This window comes from Canis aureus, chromosome 32 (assembly GCF_053574225.1).
Source record: "Canis aureus isolate CA01 chromosome 32, VMU_Caureus_v.1.0, whole genome shotgun sequence".
Classification (NCBI taxonomy): domain Eukaryota; kingdom Metazoa; phylum Chordata; class Mammalia; order Carnivora; family Canidae; genus Canis; species Canis aureus.
Genome location: NC_135642.1, coordinates 17259497 through 17286716, shown reverse-complemented (window position 1 = coordinate 17286716; position 27220 = coordinate 17259497). Strand labels below are relative to the sequence as shown.

General features: G+C 38.6%; 1 long non-coding RNA gene across 1 annotated transcript in view; it reads right to left on the bottom strand.

The window, feature by feature from the left end:
• Positions 1–1164: 1164 nt before the first annotated feature.
• LOC144303654 (uncharacterized) overlaps positions 1165–27220 on the bottom strand; it is a 45257-nt gene continuing 19201 nt past the window's right edge. Inside the window, exons 4-6 of the long non-coding RNA XR_013370642.1 lie at positions 22338–22405; positions 21573–21777; positions 1165–4419 (exon numbers count right to left, since the gene is read on the bottom strand). This is a non-coding gene — a long non-coding RNA (uncharacterized LOC144303654). The remainder of the gene's footprint in view (positions 4420–21572; positions 21778–22337; positions 22406–27220) is intronic.

The following is a 27220-nucleotide window of genomic DNA, read 5'->3' as shown; positions in this document are numbered from 1 at the left end:
AATGCTATCCTAGTGAATGGAGTGTAATGAAGGTCTGTGGAGCTTCACTGCTGTTCAAGGCATCCTAAGCTGTTGATATGAATCCGTGTATTAAGTCCTCTAGATATTCATGGGGAATGAGATCATTTCTCAAGAAATTTACCAAATTAAGGTAGCAGAACTTAGGAAAGACAATCAGGAATCAAAGAGGGCAAGATTAAAGATTCAACTTCTATTTCAGAACCAGGAAATCCCGAAGCAGAACTGGTAAATGTATATGGAGTTCATGTGTGATGGTGTTGGGACCCTCACTGGATATTAAAGTAAGTCCTAGGAATTTACCAGATTTTTTTATTGAGATATTCTTGACATAGAATATACGTATTGTGAAATGATTACTACAGTAAGTTAACATCCATCACCCCATAGTTACATTTTTTTTCTTATGAGAACTCTTAATATCTATACCCTTAGCTAGTTTCAAATATACAATAAGGTATTCTTAAATACAATAACTGTGCTGTACATTATAGCCCAGGACTTATTTATCTTAAAACTGGAAGTGTGCATCTTTTGACCCCCTTCACTCACCACTGGCAACTATCAATCTATTCACTGTATCTGTGAAGTTTTATTTTTGTTTTCTAGATTTCACATATAAGTGTGATCCATGCAGTATTTGTCTAACTAATTTCACCTCGTATAATGCCTGCAAGTTCCATCAACTGTGTTGCAAATGGCAGAATTCTAGTCACATTCTCTTTATCCATTCATTCAAATGTTAGTTGCTGGCCACCTAGTGTTCTTTAAAATGGGAAAAAGAAGTAAATAGACCTTTTACCAATCTATTTGTGGTGTTTTTGCTATTGAGATGTAGGAGTTTTACATATAAATGTATTATATAATATATTATTATAATAATAAAATTATAATTATAGTTATATAATTTTATATTATATTATGTATTACAATTATATAATATAGTTATATTATTTATGTTTAATGTATACTGTATAATATATAATTATGTAATTATATAATATATATTATAGTTATATGTAATATATTATAATTTTATTATAAGATAATATAGTTATATTATTATATAATTTTATGTTATAATATATAATGTATTTTATATATATATATATATATATATATATATATATATAATATTAACCCCTTATTTGATACATGGTTACAGATATTTTCTCCCATATGGCAGGCTGCCTTTGCATTTTTTCTTGATGGTTTCTTTGCTGTGCAGAGGCTTTTTAGTTTGATGTTGTATCACTTCTTGATCTTTGCTTTTGGGGTCAAATCTAAAAAATCATTATCAAGATCAATGTCACAGTCTGTTTTGTCTGCTTATATTATCTTCTGGGGGTTATGGTTTCAAGTATCAAGTCTAATCCATTGTAAGCTGATTTTTGTGTATGTTCATCCAGTTTTTATTCTTTTGCCTGTGTCTACCTAGTTTTTCCACCATTTTTTAGAGACCATCCTTTCTCCATTGCATATTCTTGGCTCAATTGTCATAATTTAACCATATTTGTGTTTATTTCTTGGCTCTCTATTCTGTTCCACTGATCTATGTGTCTGTTTTTAATGCCCATACCACACTATTTTGATTACTATAACTTTCTAACCTAGTTTGAAATCAGAAAGTATGGTACCTCCAGTTTGTTCTTTTTCAAAGTTTCTTTTACTATTTGGGATCTTTTGTGGTTCAAATTTTAGGATTGTTTTATTTCTGTGAAAAATACCATTGGAATTTTGATAGGGATTGCACCGAATATTGCTTTGGGTAGAGTAGACGTTTTAACAATATCAATTCTTCCAACTCATTTACATGGAATGCTTTTCCATTTATTTGTGTCTTTAAATGTCAAATTCCTTAACCTTGATGAAATTTATTCCTAGTCATTTTATTCTATTTGATGTAATTATGAATGGGAGTGTTTTCTCATTTTTTCTGATAGTTTGTTATTAGTATAGAAATGTAGCTGATATTTGTATATTGATTTTATACTAAAACTTGATTGGATTAATTTATTCTAGATTTCAGGGGATCATTAGGGTTTTGTAATATGTCAGCAAATACAGACAGTTGTGCTCCCTTTTCAATTAAGATGATTTCCACCCTCCTCCCAGTTGATCTGACTAGGACATTTAGTACTGTGTTGCATAAAAATGAGAAGAATAAGCATCTTTGTCTTGTTCCTGATCTTTGAGGAAAAAGCTTTCAGCTTTTCACCATTGAGTATAATATTAACTGTGGGCATGCCATATACAGCCTTTTTATGTTGAGAGTTTTTATCATGGATGAATGCTGAATTTTGTAAAATGCTTTTTATGCATCTCTCAAGTTGTTCATGTGATATTAATCCTTCATTTCGTTAATGTACTGTATTACATTAATTTGTGGAGGTTGCATCCTAGTTTCCTGGAATAAATCACACTATGATACCTTTAATATGCTATTGAAATCAGCTTGCTAATATTTTGTTGAGAATTTCTGCATCTATGTTCTTCAGAGGTATTGGCTTGAAGGTAGTTTTTTGTGTTTTGTGTTTTTTTTTTTTTTTTTTTTTTCTGGCTGAGTCTTTGGCTAGGATATCAAGGCTATGCTGGCCAGCTTCCAAACTCATCTTAACTTTTGGAGAGTCTTAAGAAGAGTTGGTAGTAAATCTTCCTTTAATGTTAGCCAGAATTCACCAGTGAAGCCATCTGGCCCTGGGCTTTGTTCTTTGGAAGATTTTTTACTATGATTCATTCTGTCTCTTTAACGATAGTCTGTTCAGATTTTTTATTTCTTCATGACTCAGTCTTGGTAGGTTGTATGTTTCTAGGAATTTATTCATTTCTCTGGGGTGTTCAGTTTGTTGGTGTATAATTGTTCATATATTCTCTCATCCTTTGTTTTTGTGTGCCATTCTATCTTCTGTCTTCTCTCTCTCTCTGAATATAACTAAAATTCTGTCCATCTTTTTCAGAAATTATAAAAATAAGAGCAAGGTTTTGAAGTTGTCTTTTTAGTCTCTTTCATGTATCTCCACTCTAATTTTTGTTACTTCCTTCTTTTTACTAATTTTGAGCATAGTTTCTTCTTTTATAGTTCCTTGAGGTATAAACGTTTTGAGATCTTTGATATAGGTATTTATTGCTATGAACTTCTCTCTTAGAACAGCTTTTGCTTATCACAAGTGCCCTCTTTAATACCCATCACTTATTTAATCCATCACCCACCCACCTCTCCTCCGGTAACTCTGTTTGTTCTGTACAGTTAAGAGTCTGTTTCCTGGTCTGCCAATTTTTTTGTTTCCCCTATGTTTGTCTGTTGTTTCTAAAATTGCACAAATGAGTGAAATCATATGGTATTTGTCTTTATCTAGCTCCATTCACATAATTGTAAATAGCAAGATTTCATTCTTTTATATGGCTGAGTTTATATATACATATATATATAATATCACATATCATCTTTATTCATTAATTGATAGACATTGGGTATCTTTCTGTAATGCTGCTATAAACATCAGGATGGATGTATCCTTTCAAATGAGTATTTTTGTATCCTTTGGGTAAACACCTAGTATTGCAATTGCTGGGTCATTGGGTAGTTCTATTTTTAACTTTTTAAGAAACATCCATACTGTTTTCCAGAGTGACTTGTAACAGTTAGCATTCCCACCAATAATGCAAGAGTGTTCCCTTTTCTTCACATCTTCACCAACACCTGTTGTTTCTTGTGTTGTTAATTTGAGCCATTCTGACAGATGTGAAGTGATATCTCATTGTAGCTTGGATTTGCATTGCCTTGACAATGAACTTTTTTGTCTATGTCCTCTGCCCATTTTTTAATTAGATTGCCTTTTGGGTGTTGAGTTATACAAGTTATTTTAAAATATACTTTGGATACTAGCTCTCTATCAGATATGTCATTTGCAAATATCTTCTCCCATTCCATAATGTTGCCTTTTAGTTTTGCTGATTCTTTCCTTTGCTGTCAAAAGCTTTCTTTTTCTTGATGTAGTCCCAATAGTTTATTTTTGCTTTTGTCTCCCATGCCATAGGAGAAATATCTAGAAATAAGCTGCTAAAACTAGACTACTTTCTTACACTATACACAAAAATAAATTCAAAATGTATTAAAGAACTTTGATATTGGTGAGCATCTTTATGACTATTATTTTCAAGTTTTTATCAGATTTATTTATCTCCATTAAAGTCTTTTTTTTAATAAAAAAAATTCCATCATTTGGAACATATTCTTGTTTCTTCATTTTTCTTTTTTTTTATTTTTATTTTTATTTTTATTTTTATTTTTATTTTTTTGTTTCTTCATTTTTCTTGACTCCTATCAAGGGATGTGTCCTCTGCATGGCAGCCTCTAAAGCTATGGTGCCAGATGTGTGCACAAGTTCTTTTCTGAGATTCCTGTGGAAAGCCAAAGAAAGAGTATGACTATGACACCTCTAGCCTTCCCCATCTCTGGAAAGCATTGTATTTATCCCCTAAGGTTGTGTTACAGGCTCCAACCTGAGGGGAAGTCTTCCAATTTGAGATAAGCAATATGCTTCTTTCATGGAAAGACCGGGCATTTCTATGTGCTACCTCTATGCTCTGCCCTGAAGTATAGCTAATTAAAGATAGTTTTTTGTTACAGTCCTATGAGACCTGTGAATGTAAACCTTAATGGTCACCACATCTAGGCTAACAAGGTATGTCCACTGGTGGAAGCCACAAAAACTGAGACAGCCAACAGATACACAGCACTTTTTTAGAAGATACTGTAGCAAGACAGAAGGAGAGGACAAGGTGGTGTCGGCTCTCCTCCCTGGTCTCTGCAAAGTATTACTGTTGGCCCCTAGTTGCTAGGAGCCTACTCTTCAGGCTGAAGATTTTAAGATAAGCAAATAGGAATCTTTTACAGAAAGACTAGGCACATATCAGTCTGCTGCCTTTGTGCTGGGTGATGGTGACATTAATTCTTAAAGGATTCGTTTGGTCTCACCATGACGGTCTTTTTGAGAGCTTACATGAGCCATCAGAGCTTGATGTTTGGGGGACCCATCTCTTAAATAATATTTTTAAAAGTTGGAGCACCAAATGTGGGATCCAAACCCTTTACTCCTCAGGGTGAAGCTGGGAGTTGTGAATTCCCTCCTTATTATGTGTTGTCATGCCAGAAATGGGATTTGTGATAAGACTGTCTCAGCTTCTCCTACAAATTTTGATTTGTTTTGTTTTTCTTGTTCATCCAATGTGTAGGAGTCGCTCAGCTAGCTTCTGAATTTCTTTCAGAGGGAATTTTTCTGTATGTAGCTGTTGATGAGGTATGTTCAGGAGCCTTCTAAACCACTATCTTGAACAGGAACCTCAAAAATTATTAGATTTAATATTGTCTCTGAGCTGCCTAGCAGGAGAATTGCTAGTGTAAATCTGTGATCTATTGACCCATGTGACTTTGGAATCTACCCTAGTCATTGAATCTGTAATATATATTTCAGTATAAAACTTAACTTATGCCCCTTGGGTCCTGGGCCACAGTATATATTCAATTTCTCTCTCTAACTTCATCAAAGTATAGAAACATCATTTTCTAGAGAAAAACATTCATGATATACAGGTAATAGTTGGAGGTGATAAGACATTAACTATTGGTATGAGGCAACTGGTTTATGACCAGAGTATGAAACTTTAACCCTTCAGCATGAAAACCTGCCTTGCATAGGAGATCTGATCTAGAGGAGTGCCAGTAATATCTTTTTTTTTTAATTAATTTATTTTTTAATTGAAGCTCGATTTGCCAACCTATAGTATAACACAAAGTGCTCATCCCATCAAGTGCCCTCCTCAGTACCTATCACCCAATTACCCCATCCCCCCCACCTCCCATTCTGCAACCCTTTGTTCATTTCCCAGAGTTTCGAGTCTCTCATCATTTGTCTCCCTAATTTTTCCCACTCAGTTTCCCTCCTTTCCCTTATGATCCCTTTCACTATTTCTTATATTCCCCATATGAGTGAAACCATAGGATGATTGTCCTTCTCTGACTGACTTACTTCACTCAGCATAATACCCTCCAGTTCCATCCAAGTCAAAGCAAATGATGGGTATTCACCTTTTCTGATGGCTGAGTAATATTCCATTGTATACATAGACCACATCTTCTTTATCCATTCCTCTGTTGAAGGACATTATGGCTCTTTCCACAGTTTGGCTATTGTGGACATTGCTGCTATGAACATTGGGGAGCAGGTGTTCCAGCATTTCACTGCATCTGTATCTTTGGGGTCAATCCCCAGCAGTGCAATTGCTAGGTCATAGGGTAGCTCTATTTTTAACTCTTTCAGGAACCTCCATACTGTTTTCCAGAGTGGCTGCACCAGTTCACATTCCCACCAACAGTGCAAGAGGGTTCCCCTTTCTCCGCATCCTCTCCAACATCTGTTGTTTCCTGTCTTGTTAATTTTTGCCATTCTCACTGGTGTGGGGTGGAATCTCATTGTGGTTTTGATTTGTATTTCCCTGATGGCAAGTGATATGGAGCATTTTCTCTTGTGCCTGTTGGCCATGTGTATGTTTTCTTTGGAGAAATGTCTGTTCATATCTTCTGCCCATTTCATGACTGGATTCTTTGTTTCTTGGGTGTTGAGTTTGAGTTCCCAGCCCAGGCACAGGGTAAGGTTAGTAGCCTGGGTGAGGGGAGGAAGGGCCTCCCAAAGGGCTTTACTGTGAATGTGTCAGGATTCCAGCGCCAGGTGGGCTCAGATCCCACCTGCTTGATAGGGGGGCTGAATGCAAGACTGGCTCAGCTGGAGCAACCCCCTCCCTCTCAGCCTTTCATGCAGGGCCTTCACCAGCCTGTCGGGGTCGCTGTTGTGTACCTTGCCAGTGGCTTCCCAGGCTGGTTGTGCCAGGCCCTCGGAGCTGCTCTCCTGGGCAGGGTGGAAGGGGAGTAGCTAGAGGGAGCCAGGAGCACTGGCTTCTCTCTGAGGACTTTCGGCACAAGAGCACCGGCACCTCCCATCCCCAGCACTGTTCTTTGCACCTCTCTGGTGGCCCCAATATGAGTCATTGTACAAAGGGTTGCCTTTGTTATTTTGTAATGACTTTTCTGTGAACCAAATGCTAATGAAAATCTCTGCAACCAAAATAAAGTTCTATATTCTAAAAGAAAAAAAAAGTTCTTTATACATTTTAGATACTAGCCTTTTATCTGATAGGTCATTTACAAATATCTTCTCCCATTCTGTAGGTTGTCTTTTAGTTTTGTTGACTGTTTCTTTTGCTGTGCAGAAGCATTTTATCTTAAGTCCCAATAGTTCATTTTTGCTTTTGTTTCCTTTGCTTTCATGGTTGTATCTTGCAAGAAGTTGCTGTGGCCAAGTTCAAAAAGGGTAATGCCTGTGTTCTTCTCTGGGATTTTGATGGATTATTGTCTCACATTTAGATCATTCATCCATTTTGAGTTTATCTTTGTGTATGGTGTAAAAGAATGGTCTAGTTTCATTCTTCTGCACGTAGTTGTCCAATTTTCCCAGCACCAAATTTTCTCTTTATTGAAGAGACCGTCCTTTTTCCAGTGGATAGTCTTTCCTGCTTTGTCGAATATTAGTTGACCATAGAGTTGAGGGTCCACTTCTGGGTTCTCTATTCTGTTCCATTGATCTATGTGTCTGTTTTTGTGCCAGTACCACACTATCCTGATGATCATAGCTTTGTAATACAGCTTGACATCTGGCATTGTGATGCCCCCGGCACTGGTTTTCTTTTTCATTATTCCCCTGGCTATTCGGGGTTGTTTCTGATTCCATACAAATCTTTTTTTTTTTTTTTTAAGATTGTATTTACTTATTCATGAAAGACACAGAGGAGAGAGAGAGTCAAAGACACAGGCAGAAGGAGAAGCAGACTCCATGCAGGGAGCCTGATGTGGGACTCGATCCCGGGACTCCAGGATCATGCCCTGGGCCAAAGACAGGCACTAAACCACTGAGCCACCCAGGGATTCCCTGATTCCATACAAATCTTAAGATTATTTATTCCAACTCTGTGAAGAAAGTCCATGGTATTTTGATAGGGATTGCATTAAACGTGTATATTGCCCTGGGTAGCATAGACATTTTCACAATATTAATTCTTCCAAACAATGAGCATGGAATATTTTTCCATCTCTTTGTGTCTTCCTCAATTTCTTTCAGAAGTGTTCTGTAGTTTTTAGGGTATAGATCCTTTACCTCTTTGGTTAGGTTTATTCCTAGGTACCTTAGGTTTTTGGGTGCAATTGTAAATGAGATTGACTCCTTGATTTCTCTTTCTTCAGTCTCATTGTTAGTGTATAGAAATGCCACTGACTTCTGGGCATTGATTTTGTATCCTGCCACATTGCTGAATTGCTGTATGAATTCTAGCAATCTTGGGGTGGAGTCTTTTGGGTTTTCTATGTACAGTATCATGTCATCTGTGAAGAGGGAGAGTTTGACTTCTTTGCCAATTTGAATGCCTTTTATTTCTTTTTGTTGTCTGATTGCTGAGGCTAGGACTTCTAGTACTATGCTTAATAACAGCGGTGAGCGTGGACATCCCTGTGGTGTTCCTGATCTGAGGGGAAAAGCTCTCAGTGTTTCCCCATTGAGAATGGTATTCACTGTGGGCTTTTCATATATGGCTTTTAAGATGCTGAGAAATGTTCCTTCTATCCATACACTCTGAAGAGCTTTGATCAGGAATGGATGTCAAATGCTTTCTCTGCATCTGTTGAGAGGATATTATGGTTCTTGGGGTTTTTTTGTTTGTTTTTGATGTGACCTATTATGTTGATTGTTTTACAAGTTTGAACCACCTTTGCATCCCAGGAATAAATCCCACTTGGTCACAGTGAATAATCTGCTTAATGTACTGTTCGATCCTGTTGGCTAGTATCTTGGTGAGAATTTTTGCATCCGTGTTCATCAGGGATATTGGTCTATAATTCTCCTTTTTGGTGGGGTCTTTGTCTGATTTTGGAATCAAAGTAATGTCTCATGAAATGAGTTTGGAAGTATTCCGTTATTTGTATCCTTCAGAACAACTTTGGTAAAATAGATATTATTTCTTCTTTAAACATTTGATAGAATTCCCCTGGGAAGCCACCTAGCCCTAGGCTTTTGTGTCTTTGGAGATTTTTGATGACTGCTTCAATTTCCTCACTGGTTATTGGCCTGTTCAGGTTTTTTATTTCTTCCTGTTCCAGTTTTGGTAATTTGTGGTTCTCCAGAAATGCATCCATTTCTTCTAGATTGCCTAGTTTATTGCCGTATAGCTGCTCATAATACATTTTAAAAATCATTTGTATTTCCTTGGTGTTGGTTGTAATCTCTCCTTTTTCATTTGTGATTTTATTAATTTGAGTCTTTTTTCTTTTTAATTAGGATGACTAGGGGTTTATCTTATTCATTCTTTCAAAGAACCAACTCCTGGTTCTGTTGATATGTTCTACAGTTCTTCTGGTCTTTCATTGAGTTCTGCTCGAATTTTTATTAATTTCTGCTTGGTGTAGGTTTTACTTGCTGTTCTTTGTCCAATTCCTTTAGGTGCGAGGTTAGCTGTGTATTTGAGGGTTGTTTTTTTTTTTTTTTTTTTTTTCAATTTTTTGAGGAGGCTTGTATTGTGATGTATTTCCCTCTTAGGACTGCTTTTGCTGTATCCCAAAGATTTTGAATGGTTATATCTTCATTTTCATTAGTTTCCATGAATCTTTTTAAGTCTTTTCTAATTACCTGGTTGGCCCTTTCATCTTTTAGCAGGATGCTCTTTAACCTCCACGTGTTTGAGTTTCTTCCAAATTTCTTTTTGTGATTGAATTCTAGTTTCAAAGCTTTGTGGTCTGAAAATAAGCAGGGGACGATCCCAATCTTTTGGTATTGGTTGAGACCTGATTTGTGGCCCGGTATGTGGTCTATTCTGGAGAAAGTTCCATGTGCACTTGAGAAGAAAGTGTATTCAGTTGCATTCAGATGGAAAGTTCTGTATATATCTCTGAAATCCATCTGGTCCAGGGTATCATTTAAGGCCCTTGTTTCTTTGGTGATATTCTGCTTAGAATATCTGTCATTTGCAGAAAGTGTCATGTTGAAATCTCCTATTATTACTGTATTTTATCTAAGTATCTCTTTACTTCAGTTATTAAATGATTGATATACTTGGCAGCTCCCATATTAGGGGCATAAATATTCATGATTGTTAGGTCTTCTTGTTGGATGCACCCTTTAAGTATGATATAGTGTCCCTCTTCATCTCTTACTACAGTCTTTGAGATAACTTTAATTTATCTGATATGAGGATTGCTACCCCAACTTTCTTTTGAGGACCATTTTTTTAAATTTATTTTTCATTGGTGTTCAATTTACTAACATACAGAATAACCCCCAGTGCCCGTCACCCATTCACTCCCACCCCCTGCGCTCCTCCCCTTCTACCACCCCTAGTTCGTTTCCCAGAGTTAGCAGTCTTTACGTTCTGTCTTCCTTTCTGATATTTCCCACACATTTCTTCCCCCTTCCCTTATATTCCCTTTCACTATTATTTATATTCCCCAAATGAATGAGACCATATAATGTTTGTCCTTCTCCGATTGACTTATTTCACTCAGCATAATACCCTCCAGTTCCATCCACGTTGAAGCAAATGGTGGGTATTTGTCATTTCTAATGGCTGAGTAATATTCCATTGTGTACATAAACCACATCTTCTTTATCCATTCATCTTTCGATGGACACTGAGGCTCCTTCTACAGTTTGGCTATCGTAGCCATTGCTGCTATAAACATCGGGGTGCAGGTGTCCCGGCGTTTCATTGCATTTGTATCTTTGGGGTAAATCCCCAACAGTGCAATTGCTGGGTCGTAGGGCAGGTCTATTTTTAACTGTTTGAGGAACCTCCACACAGTTTTCCAGAGTGGCTGCACCAGGTCACATTCCCACCAACAGTGTAAGAGGGTTCCCTTTTCTCCACATCCTCTCCAACATTTGTGGTTTCCTGCCTTGTTAATTTTCCCCATTCTCACTGGTGTGAGGTGGTATCTCATTGTGGTTTTGATTTGTATTTCCCTGATGGCAAGTGATGCAGAGCATTTTCTCATGTGCATGTTGGCCATGTCTATGTCTTCCTCTGTGAGATTTCTGTTCATGTCTTTTGCCCATTTCATGATTGGATTGTTTGTTTCTTTGGTGTTGAGTTTAATAAGTTCTTTATAGATCTTGGAAACTAGCCCTTTATCTGATACGTCATTTGCAAATATCTTCTCCCATTCTGTAGGTTGTCTTTGAGTTTTGTTGACTGTATCCTTTGCTGTGCAAAAGCTTCTTATCTTGATGAAGTCCCAATAGTTCATTTTTGCTTTTGTTTCTTTTGCCTTCGTGGATGTATCTTGCAAGAAGTTACTGTGGCCGAGTTCAAAAAGGGTGTTGCCTGTGTTCTTCTCTAGGATTTTGATGGAATCTTGTCTCACATTTAGATCTTTCATCCATTTTGAGTTTATCTTTGTGTATGGTGCAAGAGAGTGGTCTAGTTTCATTCTTCTGCATGTGGATGTCCAATTTTCCCAGCACCATTTATTGAAGAGACTGTCTTTCTTCCAATGGATAGTCTTTCCTCCTTTATTGAATATTAGTTGCCCATAAAGTTCAGGGTCCACTTCTGGGTTCTCTATTCTGTTCCATTGATCTATGTGTCTGTTTTTGTGCCAGTACCACACTGTCTTGATGACCACAGCTTTGTAGTACAACCTGAAATCTGGCATTGTGATGCCCCCAGATATGGTTTTCTTTTTTAAATTCCCCTGGCTATTCAGGGTCTTTTCTGGTTCCACACAAATCTTAAAACAATTTGTTCTAAGTCTCTGAAGAAAGTCCATGGTATTTTGATAGGGATTGCATTAAGCGTGTAAATTGCCCTGGGTAACATTGACATTTTCACAATATTAATTCTGCCAATCCATGAGCATGGAATATTTTTCCATCTCTTTGTGTCTTCCTCAATTTCTTTCAGAAGTGTTCTATAGTTTTTAGGGTATAGATCCTTTACCTCTTTGGTTAGGTTTATTCCTAGGTATCTTATGCTTTTGGGTGCAATTGTAAATGGGATTGACTCCTTAATTTCTCTTTCTTCAGTCTCATTGTTAGTGTATAGAAATGCCACTGACTTCTGGGCATTGATTTTGTATCCTGCCACGCTACCGAATTGCTGTATGAGTTCTAGCAATCTTGGGGTGGAGACTTTTGGGTTTTCTATGTAGAGTATCATGTCATCGGCGAAGAGGGAGAGTTTGACTTCTTCTTTGCCAATTTGAATGCCTTTAATGTCTTTTTGTTGTCTGATTGCTGAGGCTAGGACTTCCAGTACTATGTTGAACAGCAGTGGTGAGAGTGGACATCCCTGTCTTGTTCCTGATCTTAGGGGAAAGGCTCCCAGTGCTTCCCCATTGAGAATGATATTTGCTGTGGGCTTTTCATAGATGGCTTTTAAGATGTCGAGGAATGTTCCCTCTATCCCTACACTCTGAAGAGTTTTGATCAGGAATGGATGCTGTATTTTGTCAAATGCTTTCTCTGCATCCAATGAGAGGATCATATGGTTCTTGGTTTTTCTCTTGCTGATATGATGAATCACATTGATTGTTTTACGGGTGTTGAACCAGCCTTGTGTCCCGGGGATAAATCCTACTTGGTCATGGTGAATAATTTTCTTAATGTACTGTTGGATCCTATTGGCCAGTATCTTGTTGAGAATTTTTGCATCCATGTTCATCAGGGATATTGGTCTGTAATTCTCCTTTTTGGTGGGGTCTTTGTCTGGTTTTGGAATTAAGGTGATGCTGGCCTCATAGAACGAATTTGGAAGTACTCCATGTCTTTCTATCTTTCCAAACAGCTTTAGGAGAATAGGTATGGTTTCTTCTTTAAACGTTTGATAAAATTCCCCTGGGAAGCCATCTGGCCCTGGACTCTTGTGTCTTGGGAGGTTTTTGATGACTGCTTCAATTTCCTCCCTGGTTATTGGCCTGTTCAGGTTTTCTATTTCTTCCTGTTCCAGTTTTGGTAGTTTGTGGCTTTCCAGGAATGCGTCCATTTCTTCTAGATTGCCTAATTTATTGGCGTATAGCTGTTCACAATATGTTTTTAAAATCGTTTGTATTTCCTTGGTGTAGGTCGTGATCTCTCCTTTCTCATTCATGATTTTATTAATTTGAGTCTTCTCTCTCTTCTTTTTAATAAGGCTGGCTAATGGTTTATCTATCTTGTTAATTCTTTCAAAGAACCAACTCCTGGTTTTGTTGATCTGTTCCACAGTTCTTCTGGTCTCGATTTTGTTGAGTTCTGTTCAAATCTTTATTTACTCCCTTCTTCTCTTGGGTGTAGGATCTATTTGCTGTTTTTTCTCTAGCTCCTTTATGTGTAAGGTTAGCTTTTGTATTTGAGTTCTTTCCAGTTTTTGAATGGATGCTTGTATTGCGATGTATTTCCCCCTTAGGACTGCTTTTGCTGCATCCCAAAGATTTTGAATGGTTGTATCTTCATTCTCATTAGTTTCCATGAATCTTTTTAATTCTTCCTTAATTTCCTGGTTGACCCTTTTATCTTTTAGCAGGATGGTCCTTAACCTCCACATGTTTGAGGTCCTTCCAAACTTCTTGTTGTGATTTAGTTCTAATTTCAAGGCATTATGGTCTGAGAATATGCAGGGGACAATCCCAATCTTTTGGTATCGGTTCAGACCTGATTTGTGACCCAATATGTGGTCTATTCTGGAGAAAGTTCCATGTGCGCTTGAGAAGAATGTGTATTCAGTTGAGTTTGGATGTAAAGTTCTGTAGATATCTGTGAAATCCATCTGGTGCAGTGTATCATTTAAAGCTCTCGTTTCTTTGGAGATGTTGTGCTTAGAAGACCTATCGAGTATAGAAAGAGCTAGATTGAAGTCACCAAGTATAAGTGTATTATTATCTAAGTATTTCTTCACTTTGGTTAATAATTGATTGATATATTTGGCAGCTCCCACATTCGGGGCATATATATTGAGGATTGTTAAGTCCTCTTGTTGAATAGATCCTTTAATTATGATACAGTGTCCCTCTTCATCTCTCACTACAGTCTTCGGGGTAAATTTTAGTTTATCTGATATAAGGATGGCTACCCCTGCTTTCTTTTGAGGACCATTTGAATGGTAAATGGTTCTCCAACCTTTTATTTTCAGGCTGTAGGTGTCCTTCTGTCTAAAATGAGTCTCTTGTAGACAGCAAATAGATGGGTCCTGCTTTTTTATCCAGTCTGAAACCCTGCCCCTTTTGATGGGGTCATTAAGCCCGTTCACATTCAGAGTTACTATTGAGAGATATGAGTTTAGTGTCATCATGATACCTATTCAGTCCTTGTTTTTGTGGACTGTTCCACTGAACTTCTTCTTAAAGGGGAATTTTAAGAGTCCCCCTTAAAATTTCTTGCAGAGCTGGTTTGGAGGTCACATATTCTTTTAGTTGCTGCCTGTCTTGGAAGCTCTTTATCTCTCCTTCCATTTTGAATGAGAGCCTTGCTGGATAAAGTATTCTTGGTTGCATGTTCTTCTCCTTTAGGACCCTGAATATATCCTGCCAGCCTTTTCTGGCCTGCCAGGTCTCTGTGGAGAGGTCTGCTGTTACCCTAATACTCCTCCCCATAGAAGTCAGGGATTTCTTGTCTCTTGCTGCTTTAAGGATCTTCTCTTTATCTTTGGAATTTGCAAGCTTCACTATTAAATGTCGAGGTGTTGAACGGTTTTTATTGATTTTAGGGGGGGGATCTATTTCCTGGATCTGAATGCCTGTTTTCCTTCCCAGATTCGGAAAGTTTTCAGCTAGAATTTGTTCAAATACATATTCTGGCCCTCTGTCCCTTTTGGCGCCCTCGGGAACCCCAATTAAACGTAGGTTTTTCTTTCTCAGGCTGTCGTTTATTTCCCTTAATCTATCTTCATGGTCTTTTAATTGTTTGTCTCTTTTTTCCTCAGTTTCCCTCTTTGCTATCAACTTGTCTTCTATGTCACTCACTCGTTCTTCCACCTCGTTAACCCTCGTCATTAGGACTTCTAGTTTGGATTGCATCTCATTCAATTGATTTTTAATTTCTGCCTGATTAGCTCTAAATTCTGCAGTCATGAAGTCTCTTGAGTCCTTTATGCTTTTTTCTAGAGCCACCAGTAGCTGTATAATAGTGCTTCTGTATTGGCTTTCTGATATTGAATTGTAATCCAGATTTTGTAACTCTGTGGGAGAGAGGACTGTTTCTGATTCTTTCTTTTGAGGTGAGGTTTTCCTTCTAGTCATTTTGCTCAGTGCAGAGTGGCCAAAAGCAAGTTGTATTGGGAAAAAGAGAAAAAGAGAGGAGAGAAAGAAGGAAAGAAAAGAGAGAAAAAAAAGGGAAGAAAAAAACGGAAAAAAAAAGAAGAAAAAGAAAGAAAAAGAAAGAAAAAAAGGGGGTGGGGGAAGGAAACAAATCAAAAAGCAAAACAAAACAAAAAAACAAAAAAACAAAACAAAAAAAAAAGAACCATCGGGGAGTATCTTCTGATTCTGTGTACTTTAAGTCCCTTGGCTTCTGGAAGTTGTCCGTCTAGCTGGTGTTCTGGGGGAGGGGTCTGTTGTGCTGATTTTCAGGTGTTAGCAGTTGGGGGAGCTGCTGTGCCCCCTCCTGGTGCAGGGCTCAGTGGGGGTTGTTTACCCCGTGAGGCCGCAGGAGGAACAGCCCCAGTGGCGGGGCAGCTCTGGAAACCTGGAGTCAGCCCCCGCAGGAACTCTTGAGCTCTCGGTCTACCGGGCCTGGAGGCTCCGGGGCGGGGCCGCTGATCTGCTCAGCTGGGGCAGGAGCGTCCTTGCTGTCCTGGGCCCTCCCGGCCTCTGCCTGTCCCGGGGGAGGCTGGATCCTGGGCTGTGTCCCGCCGCCCTGTGCTCCGGAGCCTGCGCTGTTGGATTTGCGCTCCCGGGCCACGCAGCCCCCTCCGCGGAGCCGCCCCCGAGCCCCCTCGAGCTGCTCCTGGAACCGCGCAGCCCCCTCCGCACGGAGCCTCTTCCTCTGCCCAAGCCCCTCCAAGCTGCTCCCGGGGCCGCGCAGCCCCCTCCGCGGAGCCGCCGCCCGAGCCCCTCCGAGTTGCTCCGGGTCCCGCCGGTCCCGCCGTGCGCGCTGCAGCCCTTAGGGAGCTCGGCGCAGTTGCTCTGTTACTGTCTCAGGGAACCCGAGGGCATCCCCGCCCTCCCGGGTCCTGCTCCACCTCCCTGAGGGCCCCTTTCCGCCCGGGAAGGTCGGTGCAGCTCCTGCTCCTCCGGGACGGGGCTCTCCTGTCCTGGGGACACTCGCCCCGGCCTCAGCCCGGCCCCTCGCGGGGCCCCTCCCCCTTGGAGGCCTTTGTTTCTTTACTTCTTTTTCCCCGTCTTCCTACCTTGATAGAAGCGTGAACTCTTCTCACTGTTGCATACCAGGTGTTCTCTCTTTAATTCTCAGGCCGAATTCATAGATTTTCAGAATGATTGGAAGGTTTTCTAGGTAATTTGGTGGAGACAGGTGATTTGGAGACCCTACTCTTCCGCCGTCTTGCCTAAGGACCATTTGAATGGTAAATTGTTCTCCACCCTTTCATTTTCAGGCTGTAGGTGGCTTTAGGTCTAAAATGAGTCTCCTAGACAGAAAATAGATGGATTTTGCTTTTTTTAACCAGTCCAACGCTCTCTTTTGATGGATCATTTAGCCCATTCCTGTTCAGAATGACTATTGAAAGATATGAATTTAGTGTCATCGTAATACCTATTCAGTCCCTGTTTTTGTGGATTGTTTCTTGGGCTTCCTCTTTCTTTTACAGGGTCCCCCTTAATATTTTTTGTACAGCTGGTTCAATGGTCACATATTCTTTCAGTTTCTGCCTATGCTGGAAGCTCTTTATCTCTCCTTCTATTCTGAATGAAATCCTTGCTGGATAGAGTATTCTTGGCTGAATGTTCTAGAAGACCTGGCCAGAGAACCCAAACAATCAAGGAACCTGACTTAGAGCCTCGCTTGGACAGAAAACAAAGCCAGCAGTCCAACCCAAGTGTTTGCAGACTTTGATAGCAAGCCTCACCTGCCCAAGGATGTTACCAACTGACACATTTAGAACTCCAAACTAGGAGGATGGGTAAAGGACTGTCTCTGCCAAACTGAGTGTGTAAATTGTGGAAAAGGAGACTGCTTATTCGAATGTGCAGATTCCTATGTTGGGAATAAAGGATCACAAAGGAATCAGGTAAACATGACACCACCAAAGAAAACATAATAAAGCTCCAAAAACTGGTCCTGAATAAATAGAGAACTATAAACTGTCAAAATATTCAGCATAAACCTCTTAGGTTTAGTGAGCTACAAAAACACAGCTAACTGAAGGAAATTGGGAAAACAATACATGAGCACAATAAGAGCAATAAATAAACAAAAAAAATAAAACCCAGAAATCTTAGAGCTGAAAAATACAATTACTAAGCTGAAGAATTAGAGTTTCAACAACAGACTTAAGTATGCAGAAGAAAGAATCTGTGAACTAGAATATAGGTTGTTTGAAATGAGCTAGTCAGAACAAGAAAAAAAAAGAGTGATGAAAGCTGACAAGACTATGGGACACAATAAAAACAAAACAAAAATCCTCCTCATGAGAATTCCAGAAATAGAAAAGACAAAAGGTAGAAAGTAAATTTAAAACAATAATGGCTGAATTCTTGCCAAAACCAGAGAGAGAAATTAATATCCACATCTACAAGCCTTCAAAGACTCCAAACTTTCCAGACCAGAAGAGAAAATAGACTGACCTATTCAAAATACTGAGAGGAAAAAACTGTCAACCAAGAATTCTATGACTGAAAAAACTTTTCTTTCAGAAATAAAGAAGCAATAATGAGTTTCCTGAAAAAACTCAGGAACAAGTTTTTGCCTTTGGCCCAGGGCACAATCCTGAAGTCCCGGGATCGAGTCCCACATCAGATTCCGGCATGGAGCCTGCTTCTCCCTCCTCCTGTGTCTCTGCCTCTCTCTCTCTGTCTATCATAAATAAATAAATAAATAAATATCAGTACAGTAATAATTGGGGTTTTTAATACTCCACTTTCAAAAATGGATAGATCATCAGACACAGAATCAATATGGAAATAATGGCTTTGAACAGCCCTCTATGTCTAATGAATCTAATAGATGTATACAGAACATCCAGAACACAGGAGAATACACATTCTCTCAAGTACATATCAAAAATTTTTCTAGAATAGACAATATGTTAGATCACAAAACAAGTCTTAACAAACTCAAGAGATTGAAATCATATCAAGTATCTTTTCTGATCACGATGCTATGAAACAAGAAACAACTAGAGGAAAACTGGAAAATTCACAAATATATGGAACCCTTTCCTTAACAACCAATGAATCAAAGACGATGTTAAAAAGGAAATAGTTTGACACAAACCAAAATAGAAACAAAATATACTAAAACTTATGGAATGCAGTCAATTTAACATAAGGAACTAGGAAAAAAGATTAGAACAAAGTTAGCAAAATGGGAGAAATAAAGATTAAAGAAGAAATAAACTAAGAGTTCATTCTTTGGAAAAATAAAATTAAATCTTTAGTTAAATGAACCAAAGAAAAAGGACAGAGAACCCAAATCAACAAAACTATACGTGACATATGATGCATTACAACTGATAATACAGCTACAAACATCAAGGTGCATGTATCCCTTCGAATAAATATTTTTGTATTTGGGTAAATACCTACTAGTACAATTGTTGGTTCATAGGGTACTTCTATTTTTAACTTTTGGAGGAAACTCCATATTGTTCTTCAGAGTGGCTGCACCAGTTTGCATTCCCACCAACACTGTAGGAGGGTTCTCTTTCCCCACATACTCACCAATACCTATGGTTTGTTTTGTTTTTTTATTTTAGCCATTCTGACAAATATGATATCTCATTGTGGTTTTGATTTGTATTTCACTGATGAGTGGATGTTGAGCATCTTTTCGCGTGTCTGTTGACTACGTGGATATCTGCTTTGGAAAAATGTCTATTCATGTCTTCTGCCCATTTTTAATTCATTTGGTTTTGGGGTGTTGTGCTTGGGTGATGAGTTCTTTATATACTTTGGATACTAACCCTTCATCAGTTATGTCATTTGCAAAACATCTTCTCCCATTCTGTAGGTTGCCTTTTAGTTTGTTGATTCTTCCCTTTGCTGTGCAGAAGCTTTTTATTTTGCTCAAGCCCCAAGTTTTATTTTTGCTTTTGTTTCCCTTGCTTCAGGAGACATTTCTAGTAAGAATCTGCAACAGCCAGCCAATATCACAAAGTTGCTGTCTATATTCTCTAGAATTTTGAGTTTCCTATCTCATCTTTAAGTCTTTAATCCATTCAGAACTTTTTTTGTGTATGATGTAGGAAAGTGGTTCAGGTTTATCTTTTTTCATGCTGCCATTCAGGTGTCCCAACACCATTTGTTAAAAAGACTGTCTTTTTCCCATTGGATATTCCTTCCTGCTTTGTCAAAACTTAATTGCCCATATAGTTGTAGGTACATTTCTGGGTTTCTTATTCTCTTCTAGTGACCTATATTTGTACTGGTACCATACTGTTTTGATCACTACAGCTTTGTAATGTAACTTGAAGTCCAGAATTGTGATGCCTCCAGCTTTGCTTCCCTCCCACCCCCCACGTTGCTTTGGCTATTCAGGGTCTTTTTGTGGTTCCATACAAATTTTAGGATTGTTTGTTCTAGCTCTATGAAAAATGATGATGGTATTTTGATAGGTATGGCATTAAATGTGTAGATTGCTTTGATAGTATAGACATTTTAACAATATTTGTTCTTCCAATCCATGAGCATGGATGTCTTTCCATTTCTTTGTGTTGTCTTCAATTTCTTTCATCAGTGTTTTATAGTCTTCAGAGTAGAAGTTTTTTTACATCTCTGGTTAGGTTTATTCCTAGGTATTTCATGGTTTTTGGTGCAATTATAAATGGGATTGATTCCTTATTTTCCCTTTCCACTACTACATTATTGGTGTACAGAAACTGCAAAAGTTATTTTTTAAGGCAGTGTGGTCCATTTGATAAAAATGTTTAAACTTCCCTTAAAGAAGTTTTTCTTCTCACTACTGGTAAATGTATCATAATGATGTAAAACCATGTGGAAATATTGTCTAAATTTTGGAGGTTCATGTATGGTAAAGAAATGAAAACAATACCTGCTGTGCATGAAAGGACATAAATAAAGGGTGGTTATCTGGGCAACCAGAGCTCTCCCTCCCTGAGAAACTTCACTGTTAAGAGCAGTAGAGGACCACTGATCAATCTAGTTTTGAAGAAGAAAAAAATTTCAAGTGCCAGGAAAGCTTATTACAATCAACCATGGTATAATGAGTACCCTATTAGCCAGAAGTCAATTCACCATGGTTAAATGTTGCTCAGTGCCTCCTGCAATTGCCTTTTAAGTCAAAGTGCATCCTGTTTTGAGATTGAGTAGGTCTGAATTTACTTATCTGTTTCTATTTTCTAACTGCTACCTTAATGTTCATTTGCATACAGAAATAACAAGCTTCCTCTTGTGTGTAATATCATTGACTTAATCTCTACACACAAAATGAATGCAGTATTTTGCAAAATGGCAAATATGTAACCTCTTTAGATCAGAAAGGTACAGTTTCAGTTGTGCTCAGCTATTTGCCACCCAAAACTCGTACTTTCAGGTGGTGACTTTAAGCAGCTGTTACTCAGAATCTAAAAGCATCTGAAAAATCTCCCTAAAATGAACATAATTCTACCAGTGAATTCTCACAATTTTTCCCCAGGTCTTACTATATATATATATTTTTTTTTTGCCAAGTCCCATTATCTTTCTTTCCTTCAAAAGCTGAAATCTTTAATGTCTACCTATTAATGGGTAGAAACTTTTAGAGAGTGAAGTACTATGTAGAGTATGGACTACCACTAGACCATTGTTGCCCTACCCCTAATCTCTATATTATTATCTACCTGCCTCCTTGTCCAGCCATAATCATAGTTCCCACTGGCTATTCAGTCTATTATCCTCACATGGGGCAGTACCCAGGAGTTCATGGCCTCTCCTCAGTTACACATACTGTCAGATAAGGTTCTTTAAAGCTTTCACCTCCTAAAACAGGTTCACAGATGCCCCCTCTGAAGAAGAGGAGATGGGCATTTATGTACTCACTCCTATCCTTCATTGGTATAAGTTATCCTTTGTGGATTTAACACTCACTTTTCATTTAGGCTGCTACTGTCTATGAGCTGAGTGATATTTCAAAGCTCCAAGGAAAGAAAAGCTGAGAAATGAGATAGTCACTTGAGTCAGAAGCCATAGTCACAGTTACAATTGCTATCGTTGATAGAAAAAGGGGATATTTCTCAGAGTTCCAATAGAATCAGCTGTTGATGTGCCCTCTTTTACTACTCAAACTAAACTAATACTGCTAAACTGTTGAAATCTCTACTGTGTCCAGGGTTTTGAGATTTACCTGAGGAACAAAGGATAAAGTCTCAGCTACCTGGATTGGCTTCTCCTTGCTACACTCCTGGTAGACACATGGGCCTTTCTTCAGCTCATCCAATCTAGTTGCCTCAGATTATCTATGCTAGTGAGTCTGTTGTCTCCACAAGCTGTACTGAAACACAAAGGGCTGCGTGAAGATTGACTTCCAGGATGGTAGAATGAGAACTTTGGTTAATTCTTCCACAAAAACCATGAAAAAACTGGCAAAGCAAGGAAAAACAGTCATTTCAGAACTCTAGTAATTAATTGAAATAAGCGGTTGAATTGAAAATCCTATCCCAGAGGAAATAGTGAACCTCACTAAAATGGTGAGTTTCTTCTTTAATTTTATCTTTTTAAATTTTTAACTTGGGGTTATTCTCATTCCCCTCTCTAACCATCTTGGTTGTGCAGTAGCTATAAAATCCAATAGCCTCAAAGTTAATGATCTCTTTTGCAGCTGCTTTAAATGTACCATCCCCAGAGCACAGCCAATAATTTGTCCCAACTTTAAGCATTCTGGATAATCTCTATTTCAAGTGTATTTTGTCGGTTTGATTTCATCTCGGGGGAATATCTCTAACCCTAGAACATTACCCAAACAATATAATCTGCTGGCAATATCACACCTGCCTAAGATTGTGATTTTAGTTGCAGAAAACAAGAGCTTAGTCAGGAATTTAAGAGGGAATTCTGGAAAATTAGAAAGCCACAGGAAGCCTATAAAAGCCTGATCTTATTCCTTAGGATCTGTATGGTTCATGGTAAAGAAGTTTCTCACCTTTCATCTTGAGATTGTGTTCAAGGAAGAAATAAAAGGTTGAAGACTGGCCTTATCACATAGATCCCCTGTAAAATGTTGGAAGACATACAGGTAAGGAACTTAAGATAATAATTTGACCAGTTATTAGCAGATGACTAAATTATACTGACTCAGGGGTGACTACTCAGAAGCCATATTTTAAAAAAATAGATTTTATTTATTTATTTGACAGAGAAAGGCAGAGAGCACAAACAGGGGGAGCAGCAGGCAGAGGAAGAGGGAGAAGCAGGCTCCTTGCTGAGCAGGGAGCCTGATGTGGGGCTCAATCCCAGGACCCTGGGATCATGACCTAAGCTGAAGGCAGACACTTAGCTGACTGGCCAACCCAGGTGCTCCTAGAAGCTAAATTTAAAAGTAGGAACTAAGTTCTGTTCAAGATAGCAATATACAAGGATCTTGAACTCCCCTCCACCCATGGACACACTAAATCTATAGCTACATTCAGAATAATTCTTTCCAAAAACTGGGTGAGTGACTTACATGTCAGGTGAACAAGAAAAACCCACATCAATACAGGTAGGAAAGGCTGAGACACAGTCTCACCATAAACCTTACTCCATGTGTGGCAACCTACAATTTGAAGGAAACTTTCAACTCCCAAATCCTTCCAGAGGAGTTAAGCATTTGAACTCCATATCTGGCATCCTAAAATTTAATATCTACAACTGAAATATGGGTTCCCAAAATATCTAGCTTTGAAAGCCTTTGAGGTTTGCCATGAGAAGAAGCCAATAGTAAACTGAGAAGCAGTTCTTAAAGAGCTCTCATAGATTCATCATGGCTAACCCACTATGGTACAGCACATAGGCAGCAGACTGAAATGCACCCAGTCTTTCCATGAAATAGGCCTATTTGCTTATCTTAAAATCTTCAGTCTGACAGGCAAGCTTCTAATTAAATGTACATATGAGGACAACGGCAATACTCTGCAGTGGAGGCTAGCAGGCACAGTCTTCATGCTCTCTGCCTTGCTTCAGATTAGTGGCATTTTTCAGAAAGGAGCTATGCACAAATCTTGTGCTGCCATTTTTGTGGCTGCCAACCAATGGATGCCCTTTGATTGCCTGGCTCAGATGGCCAGTGGAGTTTATGTTCAAGAGTTCCCGGGAACTGTAACAAACAGGTAAATAGTTAACTGGCTACACACCCAGGCACAGTACAGAGGCCGCAGACAGAAATATCATCTTTCTATGAAAGAGGTTTATTACCTTATTTTTTACACCTATAACCTAAGAATCAGGGTTCTAATTAAACACACATCTCAGGACTTACTGCAGTCCTCTAAGAGAATAGGGAGGCTAACAGGTGTCATCTTTGTGCTTATACTCTGTTCATCCCAGGTCATCAGTGTCTCCAAAAAGGAGCTTTTGCACACACTGGGCATACTGACTTTTGTGGTTATAAACCAGAGGACATATTCATTGGTAGCTTGGTTCTGGTGGCCAGTAGGGCTTATATTCAGGGGTTAAACAAGATGTCAGCAAATAAACATTTCTTAACTGGTTATCTACCCCAAGCAAAATGTAGAAGGAGCAGAAAAAAATACCCATCTTCCACTCAAACACTGAAAGAAGTACATTGGTACACTTTAAAAGCTGCTGCCTGAGGGTCTGGCTTCAAATCAGTATGGATCTACGTACTTACTAATATCTTACCTTCTGGGGCACTGATAGTGCCTCCCAATTATGAATATACATAAGACCTAAAAACAGAGTTATTTGAACAATAACAAAGTTTTGGGTGACAATAATAATCTAGGACAAGGATAAATGAAGTTTCACCTCCTATACAAGGCCATTCCTTCATGACTAGGAGGGATCAGTAGTTTACCTAATGTAGCAAAGCAGCAAATAAAGAAAGGAAAATGATAATATCTCTAAGAAGTCCTTAGTGAAATTTAAGTAAATGATTTATCTGATAAAAAGTTACATATTATAGTCCTAAAAATGTCACTGAGGTCAGGAAAACAATGCATGAACAAACAGAACTTCAACATGAGATAGAAAATATAAGAATATCAAAGAGAAATCAGAGTTGAAATCACAAATACAATAGAGGAAGTCACAGAAGATTAGATGAAGCAGAAAAAAGTATAAGTGAACTTGAAGACAAACCAATGGAACTGAGGGATAAAAAGGAATTAAAAAATGAAGTTATTTTCCCCTCCCTTTCCCTATGGTCCTCTGTTTTGTTTCTTAAATTCCTATGTGGAGTGAAACCATATGATAAGTGTCTTTTGATTAACTTATTTCACTTAGCAAGATACCCTCTAGTTCTATCCACATCACTGAAAATGTTAAGATTTCAATTTTTTGATGGCTGAGTAATATTCTACTGTATATAGATACCACATCTTCTTTATCCACTCATCTGTCAGTGTACATCTGGGCTCTTACCATAATTTGGCTATTGTGGACATCACTGCTATAAACATCGGGGTGCAAGTGACCCCTTGGATCACTTTGTATCTTTGGGGTAAATACCCAGGAGTGTAATTGCTGGGTCATAAGGTAGCTGTATTTTTAACTTTTTGAGGAACCTCCATACTGTTTTCCAGAGTGGTGTACCAGCTTGCATTCCCACCAGCAGGGTAAGAGAATTCCCTGTTCTCATCCTTATCAACATTTATTGCTTCCTGACTTAATTTTAGCCATTCTGACTCTAACATGTAGTGTACTATTAGTTTCAGAGGCAATTAATTAAATTTAATTAAAATATAAAAAAGAAAAAGAGTGAAGATAACTTAAAGGACTTATAGGATAACACAAAAGGGACCAGTACTTGCATTATTGGGGTTCTAGAAAGTGGAGAGAGAAGAAAAATGGCAGAAAGCTTACTTGAAAAAATAATGGCTAAAGAAAAAAAGAATCACCCTGATTCAGAGAGGAATCCAAAGAAATTCACACCAAACCACATTTTAATTGTCAAAAGTTAAAACCAAGATGAGAATCTTAAAAAACAGCAAAAGAAAGCAACCTGTTACATACAAGGAAAACACCTATAAAGTTATCAGATTTTTTGCAGAAACTTTGCAGTGAAGAAGCAAGTAGCATGACATATTCAAAGTACTGGAAGAAAAAAAACTGCCAACAAGAACAACGGAAAATTGTCCTTCAGAATTGAAGGAAATATAGCTTTTCAGACAAGCAAAATCTGAAGGAGTTCATCACCAATAGGCAGGATTTCTGATAAATAATAAAACTCTTTAATATTTTCCTATTACTAATGAGAACCCTTTTATTTGAGCTTAAAGTATAAATTTCACTGGTAGCTTTTGTGTGGCATAAAGTCAGGTAATCTAATGGGTGGGATCCAGTCAAACACAAATCTATGAAAGCTAAAGGCAAAAGTGATAAAAATACCTATAATGTGTTAATGGATACACAAGTTAAATAGTACATCAAAAAAACATGGGGTGGGGATAAAAATATAGAGCTTGATAATGCACTTGAACTTAAATAAGTTATTAATTTTAGAGGAAAAGAGAATCTCAAGCAGACTCCATGCTGAGCACAGAGCTCAACATCAGGCTCCATCTCACAACCCTGAGATCGTGATCTGAGCCAAAACCAAGAACTGGATGTTTAACTGACTGAGCCACCCAGGTGGCTAGGTTGTGGTGTTGTTTTTTAACATACAAGCTTCATGTAACCACGTGGCAAAACCTAGAGAAGATTTTAAAAAGATTAAGTGATCTAAGCATACCATACAGATAATCTTCAAATCACCATGATCATAGCAAGGGAAGAAAGACAAAGTAGGAAATGATTAACAAAATGGTAAATAAGTCTACTTATTAGTAATTTCTTTAACTATAGGGACTAAATTCTCCAATCAAAAGATCGAGTGGCTAAATGGATTTAAAAAAAAAAAAAAAAAAAAGAGGAAGATCAGTCTATGTGCTTCTGGAGCGGGGGAAAAAAAAAAACCTCAAAGTAGGAGCTTGGATGGCAGAGTAAGAGGACCCTGAGCTCTCCCTATCCCACCTTTACAACAGATATCATCCCCTTCCAAGTCGAGAAACTGGAGAGTGGCCTGAAAAATTCTCTGTACTAGAAGAAACTGTATCTATAGGGTTAGGAAGGTCAGAAAGGCAAAGGGAGGCTGCCTACAGGAGGGACAGAGCCATATACAGGGAGGGCTGAGAAACAGACCTCACATGGGAAGGATTAATCCCCATAATGTTTGACTTTAAAAACCAGAGAGGCTGAATTTTGTGTTTTTAAAACCAGTAGGACTTGGAGCCTAGAACTTTAGAAGTCAGCTGACTCAGTACTGGGTGAGACAGGAGGGCAATAGCTGGGCTGCAGCAGACAGGCAACATAAAAAGGGCTGTTTACACAATATCAGGGGCAAGTGGGAGACAGAACTGTTCATACTGATTTCTGAGTGTTTTGGGGACTTCTCTAAAAACCTAGGGAGGGAAGGTGCCATTTTCTTCCCTGTCCCCCAGCATAAACAGAGCTACCTGTGGGAGGCAGAGCTACACAAACATTTGCTAACTAACCTCCTAGCCATGCCACGGGCCCATGAAGTCTTCTGCAGAATTGCCCACTCCGGGCCTACTAGCTTTGGCCCTGTGCTCAGGGTAAATTTTGTTAGCACCCTGCCCAGTTACCAGGTACACAGACAGCTGCTACCATTCACTGCATCCAAGCCATAGCCTTGTGCCCATCCACCACTGAGCCCAACCCTTGTGTGCGCTGCAGCCACCACATGCCATGTCCATTTGTGCAACCCCAACTGGACTCCCAAGTTCCCCAGCCTGAGTTCCCACTCAGAGCTATCCTGCCTGGGTCCCATTAACACCATAGAGAGCAAGCAACCCGCAACAGGCAGAG